This window comes from Dermacentor andersoni, chromosome 6 (genome assembly GCF_023375885.2).
Source record: "Dermacentor andersoni chromosome 6, qqDerAnde1_hic_scaffold, whole genome shotgun sequence".
Taxonomy (NCBI): Eukaryota; Metazoa; Arthropoda; class Arachnida; order Ixodida; family Ixodidae; genus Dermacentor; species Dermacentor andersoni.
The window spans coordinates 61,799,438-61,808,615 of record NC_092819.1 but is presented as its reverse complement, the minus strand read 5'-3'; positions in this window follow the sequence as shown (position 1 = coordinate 61,808,615).

The following is a 9,178-nucleotide window of genomic DNA, read 5'->3' as shown; positions in this document are numbered from 1 at the left end:
TGTCTCATTGCTTTCCAATGCTTTAATATTTCTCAATGCTTTGCTCGATGAGCTTTCTTGTGTCAGTTTATTGCAACGGGAGACACAAATAGGTAGGTGGCTTTCTTTTCCCATATGACATCGCCCGTGCGCAAGTCAGTGGCTTAACCAGAAGTTTTTTTTTTTTTTTTCGGAAGGGGGTTGGAGGGGAGCACATTTTTGATGTGCCAAGACCTGGATAAGCCCTTGGTACGAGCGCACAAACTAAATAGCAGGCCAAATAATTAGTCTTGAGGAATCTGTAGTATATTTCCGCAGCATTAACGCAGTACACTCTAAGAAGAATTCCGGGGAAAACGGGAGTAACTGCGCAGTTAGTCCCAAAAAGGGCGCTTTCGTCCATCAAGGGAGTAACTGCATGGATGCGCGTGCCGTGTGCAAATTTTTGAGAGTAAGTGTTTAGTCCCTGGTCGGAAAGAGAGCAACGGGAGGACGAACGGCAACAGTTACTCCCCATGCGCTCCGCTGTTTTCGTCCGTGTCGTGCAGTGATGCGGCAAAAACTATTTTCTATAAATCGTGAATAGTTCGAAGTTCGTGCACTGTCTACTGAACTACATGCAAAGCAGCACTTTGCCTCTTTGTGAGAAAATTGCGTGAAATTTAAAGTTGGTATGTGAAGAGCCATGCCCTTCGTGCGCACCCCATAAGTGAACGATACACATTACACGCGCAAGTCATTGATAGACTGCCATATTTTGCTGGTCAATAGTACCTAAGTTCCTTCCGTTCCAAGAAGATTACGAACTCAACTGAAGCGATGTGTAGCTCAAACGGCACACACTAAGCGACAGAGCAATTGTCCGTCTCTGTCGTCTTCGGTGCCCCGTTTGAGCTCGCTACACGTTTACATCGTGTAGTGCCTCAGTTTAAAGCACCCTAAGAATACTCGGGCAGATTTCTTTTCGCACTGGCTTATGGTTGCAAGTACACTCAACGTTACACTCTCCCCGCACAGCATACGCAAAATGCCAAGTCGCTTTTACATTGCTGCACCTGCGTTCAAATGCTTAACATGTCTCAATTTCCTACACCGTCAACCAATCTGCCGTGGTACAGTGGTTAGAGTAGCTGACATGGGAGCGCGAGGACGTGAGTTCGAATGCTACTTTCGGGCACCCTTTTTTTTTCTTTTTTTTCAGCTCAGTGATCTTTTTTATTATCGTCTAAATGCCTAATTTCATTAATTCCACGTTTGCGGAGCATCGGAAATAATGACCGTTACTCCCTTGAGGAGCATCGGAAAAGAGCAACTGTTAGTCCTCGGAGGAGTAACGGCATGGGGAGTAACAGTTCATCCCCTTGCACTTACCCCCTAAAGGGAGGAATGGTTGTGGCAGATCAGTTGCTCCCCTAAAGGAGTAACTTCAATACCCCATTTCCTCCTTTTCTTCTTAGAGTGTAGCATTATTTTTTGTCCTCCCATTTTGATTTAGTCGCATTTACCCATGCTGTGCTACTATAATAATATTCAAGAGAAAATTATTTACGAGAGGGATTTGGTCTTACGGAGCAGTCATAATGCCATGAGAAATCAAGAACAGAAGGTGAGTAATGTTCACGTAGCAGCACTTCGATTGCCGTGTAACATTCAGCGCAGTCATGCAAGCCTCCGCAAATTAAAGCCAGACTTTGTCATGACCTGATGATGCCTGCAACTTATCAAAATGTTCAGGTGGCTCCAACAGCGATATACGCAAGGTAAGAGTGGGCCACATACCTCTTGTTGCCTCCAAATAGTGTACGAAACTACCGACACTGCATGCGATACGTAACCCAACTTTCAAAGGATCGTTGTGTAAAGACTTCTTGCTGTGCCCCTGGTCGGGCCTAAATCCATCCATGCTTTGGTTGCGTTGTTAATTAGCACATCGACATTCAGCTTTATATAGCTAGGCCCTGCGGGTATGGATTGGAGTATACGTACATGCCCTACTGCCTTCCTTGTTGTTCCATGGTTCATATGTATATGGGACATTGGCCTGATCATCTTTCCGTCCTTTTGCGTTGCGTAAATAACGAATTTGGAACTTGGGGATAGCCAGCTCTAACGTAGCCTACCTTTCCATGTTTCTACACTCAAATAAAAAAATTTGACAGTCGCTTTAGCATACGCTAAAGAGGATGAAGGCGAAAGCCAGTGGACTCACGAGACATTCATTAAATTACTTGACATTCTCATTCGAATGCGTTGTTACTTCCTATTATTTTCTCTAACCGAAGGTCGTGGGTTCGAGCGCCTTATTTAACTCTGCCTTAATTCGCTACGCTTTAATTAACACCGAAGGTCGGGGGTTCGACTCCCACCAACGGTCGTGGGTGACACAATCAATTTTGGTGCCATAGCGCTGGGCGGTTAATTTTTTGACAACGTCGGACATGGGACTTGAGAACGCCGGACATGGCTCATGGGATTTTTCTACCCATGAGCCACTTAAAGCTTTCGCCTTTAAAAAATAAAAAACCTCCCATAACCACTCTTTCTTCTCCCCACAGTAGTAAAGCGCAGTAAAGATGTCCTCACATTTACGCGGAGTAGCTCGCTAGGCGTGCTGCCAAACAGACCTCTATAGAGCGACTTCTCCAGTTTTCATTAAAGAGCCTCTCCTTTTGTTTTTCTTTTTCCCATGTTAATTTTCTATCTATCTCTCAGGCCAGGGGACAAGCACCGCAGCGAGCATAGCACCTGCTGTCACGTCTCACCTCAGTCCCGCGTTCAGCTGGCTTTTGATGAAAAGAGTACGGGCTGACCGGAGTAGATTCAGAAAGAAAGGAAAGCATCGTGGACTGAAGGTGTTTCAGAGCCGCTTACAGCGTGAGTGACCGGATGTGCCATGTGCGCCCACACCAATCAGTACCGTATGCGCTCCAACACCTTTAAAGCTGGCGGAACGCTCTACACGTGTAACCGGCGCCTGTATCAGCTTTTGGAGGGCAGGCAAATCTCTGCCGCCAGCAGCAGCAGCAGAGGAAGTGCCGGGGCCTTGCCACATGCCTCCGCCCCGCGTTTTCCCAGACGCGTACCGTTGGGAAGAACGAAAGCAAACGAGTTTTGTCATTACGGGCTCCGTCCCGGGCCCCTTTTCTTCGGACTGTCCGGCGCCGCTGATCCCGAAACACGCCGCCGCCATCACCGGTGCTGTTGAACCATACAACACGAGGGCAGTGACGGACCAACGGCCGCGTAAAGCGAACACGTAATTGTATATACGCCACAGGTATGCGTACACGCTCGGAAAAACAAAACGAAACAAAGAACACGCCTCCACGCCTTCGCTTTGCCGTCGTCGACCCCTTGTTCGAAAGCATTCAGCGCGGCTATTTCTTCTCGCCTATTCGGTGCCGATAGCGCCACGGTATGGGAGCAAGGAGACAAGTGCTCCGTTGCTCGCCTGTGGCGACCTCGGACGGTGGTGCCCGGCCGCCAAATCACAGGCCACAAAAGCGGTATCAATCATCGCCGTCCCCCCTGTGTCGTTGCAAGCGCCTTGTGCGCATCGCGGGAGTAGGAATGTCGACCGGCCGGGACTCGTTCGAAAGTGTCATTGTTGGATGGTTCACTGCGCCCGATTAGGTAATCAGCTGGAAATAACCACTTATTTCCACGACCCTTGCATCGTATCTTTTACTTGTATTTCAGCCGCTCTTCTTTCTTGGATTCCTTAGGAGGGGGGGGGGGGGGGGGGATTACGGTGTTTCGAACGCTTACGTCTCAGGCTTCCTGGGAACGCCTTTAGTCGATTTATCGCCTGTTCGGGTCATTGAAATCAGAGGCAGCTATAAGAGCAGTCGTCCAATAGCAAGTTAAATCACCGTCTACGCGCCTGTTTCTCACTGCTACATAAAATGTTGGCGAAGCTAGATGTGGGTAAGCCGCAGCAGCGTGATTGACGGCGCCGCGCATTTCAATGCCCGCTATATGGAGTACCTCACATAACGCAGAACTAGCTTTAAAAAAAGGTTATCCTGACCTGCGTATGAAACAGACTGTATGTCGTTAGCAACCTCCTGAAGAAGTCAAGACTCTGTAAGTTCTTATTATTTAATTAAGTGATTATTCAACTAATTTTGATTATTAGCTTACGCCCATAAATGTCAACACAGTGTTTGTAGAGCACATCTGAAAACATCACTCTTAACTGTTTGGGGCGTGCTACCTCTTCGGTAGCTCTTTTTTCCACATTGAAAAGAAAGCCTCAGTTATAGGACCAAGCGGCGGGCCGCGGACTTTTTAAAAGTATCGCGGGATTTAGCGCAGTCAAAAGAGATGCGCTAACTGTGAAACAGCTGCAAGTGGTGCCATGAAATGCGCGCTACATACCATGTATTGATATTGTGGCCATAAATGTTATAATTAAAAGGTTCGTTAATGATGACTGCTAATCACTCAATTATTTAGAACAGGATATATACTGGAGGCTTCTTCAGGAGGTTACTAACAACCTGCGGTTAGTTGCACGCACATCGAAGACATCGTTTCCTTCATCTTTATTTCTTTCTTTATTCTTTTTTTTTTTTGCGATAGCAATAAATATTGTTTAAGTGCCCGTACAATTATTCAAAAACTTGAGGCGCGTTGGCACCATTACTATCGTCGGGCTGATCAAGGAGGTTTAAGCCTCCTCGGTGCTGACCTGGTATCAAAGGCGCATGCATATGCTGCCCGAGCGTTGACTTGCAGAAGGTATCCAGAGGCACGCATAGCGTTTGACTGCAGAAGCGGCGAATAAGGCGCCTTTTAACGGCGAAGCCAAATGGACGCCCCAATCACGCTCCATTCAATCGGCTCTGTGGAAACCAGAGCAGCGCTCTGACTTTCACTGCTGCAGGATGAGCGTTGGACGCGTGCCCATTAAATAAGAGAGAATTTTGCGGCTTTAAACGCGAAAACCACGATCTGATTACGGAGCACACTCAGTGGGGGGATTCCAGATTAATGTCGACTATAGGGAGCCTACTCATTTTGACTGCCAGGGATTCTTTAGCATGCTCCTACAAATATAAGTACATGAACGTTTTTTTTTTCTTGCATTTCATCCCCATCGAAATGCAGCCGCGCCACAAGCGGGATTGAACCCGCGACCTCGAGCTCAGCATCGCAACAAAGCCCGACGCCTTTCCGTCAGTCCCATCTCGTGCAGCATCGAGGTGCGGCTCCTGTTAACGTCGCCGCCAGCGTTCATCATCGCTCCAGCGTTGTGACAAGACTGGCACATATATCTGTATGTGCCGTAAGCCAGTGTTCTTCCTGAGCAGCAGCAGTTGTCTATAGTGCTGCCTCACGCTATGTAATTGATAAAACACTGTGCGAGGAGCTATCGCTGTATGCGCTAAACCTTGCTATCGCTGTCAATGTTCCGCCTTCGGCCAGAACTGTCAGTTCCTTAAACCGAAGCTTTCATAGATACACTGCCAGGCTTACTAAGTGACCGTCAGGCGCACCTAGAGTACAGCACACAGGGCACACAACGCACGAAAACACATATGCAAAAAAAAAAAGGGGGGGGGGGGGGCAGCAGATTTGTGCGACCTTGCAGAATTACAAGCCAATATCCAGCGAAGCTGTTTCTTTCGAGCAGTGGCAATAAAAATTTCAGAAGCCTGTAATTAGACCGCATACACTTTAAAACGCCGTCCGCACATGTTTGGCTTGTTTGAAACACTGCCCGCATGTAACGCTTTCGAGCACTTACTGAGGAATTGCTTTACAAAAGCCGTTATTCGTCCACACACATTCGCCGGTGCATTTGCCGTAATCTTCCTCCAATTTCCGCTAAATTTTATCTCGAAGGAATGCATAGTTCGCCCGGGCTAGCAAACTAAAGACTTTACGTTGCTCGTAAAACACACTTATAACGCATTGGACCGTTTTCATACGTAATCTACTGCTGAGTCCTTATTTAGTCCACACACTTTGAACTTCGCCAGCAGATTACCCATAACTATAGCCCTTAATTTTTCACAATTATACACTAGGTACTTTGTCTGGTTCACTGAGGACACCGGGGAAACGTAATATGAAACTCGTATAACGCATAAAAATAGAAAAAGAACGAGAGTTCAGACATTATTTGTAACCAATGGCCAGTAACGTGAAATTTCTGCCACACATTACACTTAATATCTCCTGAATTCCTACCAAATGTACACTTGGTATAACGCGTAGAGTTCTGTCGAGACGAAACACGGCTGACAACGGGCGTATGAGAATTTGCTTAAGAATTTTCTTTTTTCAAATGATGTCTGAACCACACGCATTTACCTTCGCACGCAGATTTGCCGTATAGTGTTTCCACATTTTTGCCAAGTCTAATTTCGGTTGCATTTGTAGCTATCCAAATTCTTAACGATCCGGAGCGCTTGAATGCGTAATTTAATACAAAAACCTAAGTTAACTCAACCATTTTGAACTTTGCCTATACGTATACCCATAACGTGCCCTTTACTTTTTTTTACTTTTCCTTGGCATAACGTTGAGTTCCCTAGGTACACTGTGAAACATAGCGTAAAATGACCACATAACGCAACAGCCGCTGCGCTCGAGCAATGCCGTAAGCGAGCAAACAAACACCTAGTAGTTCCGACTGGTCTGAAAATGCCTTATACAGCTTGGCTTTCTTTGATGTATAAGTCGTGAGACTGGTATTTTCGTTGCTAGAAATTGAGACGCGAATCGTAACTGGTTCCTCTGGAACCTTACCTCACCGCCGACACTGCTGCCCCTCTTCGATCGACGGTGCCCAAGCCGGTCAATCGGATATGCTGCCACAAGGTGAAAGTCCATTTCCTGCACGTGACGCACCAAATCTTTATATTTAACGTTCGTCTGATGACTTCGCAGCATGTTCTCGCTTGTGGATGGTACAACATTTCAAGAAGACTATGACACGTCAATGGTCAAGTGCCGGAACGGTGACGGTGTGTCGACAACCGTTCCGCATTCGCTCCTTCCAGCGGGCATTGTCATTATAGGACAGAGTTAAGAAACGTTTATTTCAGGGGTCCTGCCCGCCGCTATTCCCTATGCGGGTGTATCGAAAATATAGCAAATATTGAGTCCCTATTCAGTACAGGCACAATGACTTGGTGGAAGTGCAGCGAAAACGGTGACAGGGCGCGTGACCTACGCGGCAATGATTCTACGCTCCATCGACAGGCTTCGGACCAATGACGAAAGACTTGGCGACGCCCATAATGGTCACGAAAGCGGTTCGCTTCTCAGGAATAATGTCGTCGCTTCGGAGCTGCTATAAATACGTCCCTAAAAAGAAAACCCTGTTCGTATACCAATTAGCCGAGCAGAGACAATTGCCCGAGGCTAGGAGAGAGTAGACACCCAGAAGCCCTCATTTCTTCTTTTACAGTTCTATCTTCGACAGTGTCTAAGAAATGATGTCATCGCCCTGGAGCGTTCGCCCTAACATCACAATAGAATGTTTGTAGAAGTCAGGCTGTTTGGGGCCAGACGCCGCGGGCTAACAGTGAGAATACACAAAAGTCCTATTTTGTTCTGTGTGTGTGTGTGTTTTTTTTTTTTTTTCAGTGCACTCCTCATACCAGTGCAAGAGTTTTCCCACACGTCTGTCGCGCCACTGCTGAAGCGTCAGATTGGTACAGTGGCGCCAGGCGAGGGCAGCGGCACGCCGTAGCATCCATCTACCGCGGTTGTCGGTGCTCAGCCGTCCATGGGAAACGAGCGAAGCGACCCGCGAACTACTCCTCTTCTTCGTGCCGAGCCTTGTCTGTCACTCCCACAGATCGCACGGAAAATAACGCTCAAGCGGGGTGGCTGAGAGGCGGGGGGGGGGGGGGGGGGGTGAGGTTTGAGGCCTGAACAGACAGGGGAGGGAGAGAGAGAGAGAGAGACGGCGCTGCAGTTGCGACAGTGTTCTCAGCCGGCCCTGCACAAGCAATCTGGTGACCAGAAAAATGTGCTCTTGCGGTACAGCGGATGAGAAAAGAAGAACAAACAATAGAGTAAACGTGAAAGAGAATGGCCTCTTTTTTTCCCCCGATTTAAAGGACGCGAGCAGCTGAAGAAATGGACAAAAGGCAGAAAAAGCAAACGATAATAAGGCATCAGTTTGCGTCGCTTCTGTACCGTATCTTTGGTGTGCCGTTCTGTTATTGCAGGAGTTCAAGTACTATTCTTTGTTTCTTTCTTTTGAAATATCAGACACTCTTTTTTTTCTTTCTAATATTTTTCCTTATGCTTGTTTACGGCTCGATTTTAGGCATTACTGCATGGTGTACTTTCCGATTACCTGGTTACTGAGCAAAGGAAGACAAGGTTTGTGCATTAGGCTGAGCGTCTTCCGCGGCGGTCACCATCTCCTTTACTATATATACGATTTTGTTCTGCCCCGTTCATTGAGATATTTATTGATCGACTCCTGTGGTTTCACGTCCGGAAGCAACATTGAAGCTACGAGGGACGCCCTATTAGTGCGCGGCTCCGAAATAAGTTCTAGCAACGGCGGTTTTAAACGCGCAAAAAAAACTAAGTACATACCAATTTTTGCATTTTGCCTTCACTGAAATGCGGTTGACGCGGCCGGTAATCAAACCCGCGACCTCGTGTTCCGCAGCATAACGTTATAGCCGCTCAGCCACCATAGTGCAGACATTGGTTGTTTAATTAAATCGTTTAATTTCAACAGTCACTGACTATCGGTCGCAGTGCAAAATCAGCCTCTGAGAGCCGGACGTCCTGACGATATTATTATTATTATTATTATTATTATTATTATTATTATTATTATTATTATTATTATTATGACGTCATCTGTTCGCAAATTTCCTTGGCAGGGCAGGCAGGGTCATGAAGGAGAGAAGAGCGTGTAAAAAAGAACCAAGTGATTTCACATTCATCTACGGTCTCCAGCAATGCTGCAGATAATCCCACGCAGTCGACAGTCTAGACATTTTCATATGACAGCAATATGCGGGTCCGGGCCCCTCGCTGTCGAAGCGCGTTGGCTGCCCGCGCTGCTAGGTGACTTAAGCAGAACGTCGCCTCTAGGAACGCGGCTTTGCGCTCGCTGCAGCTTCCCAATTTTGGTTTCGCGCACTCTGACAGCAGAAATTCGTCATGCCACAGTTTTGCGGGTAAAAGCATATGTCCAGATCCAAAAGTTGAT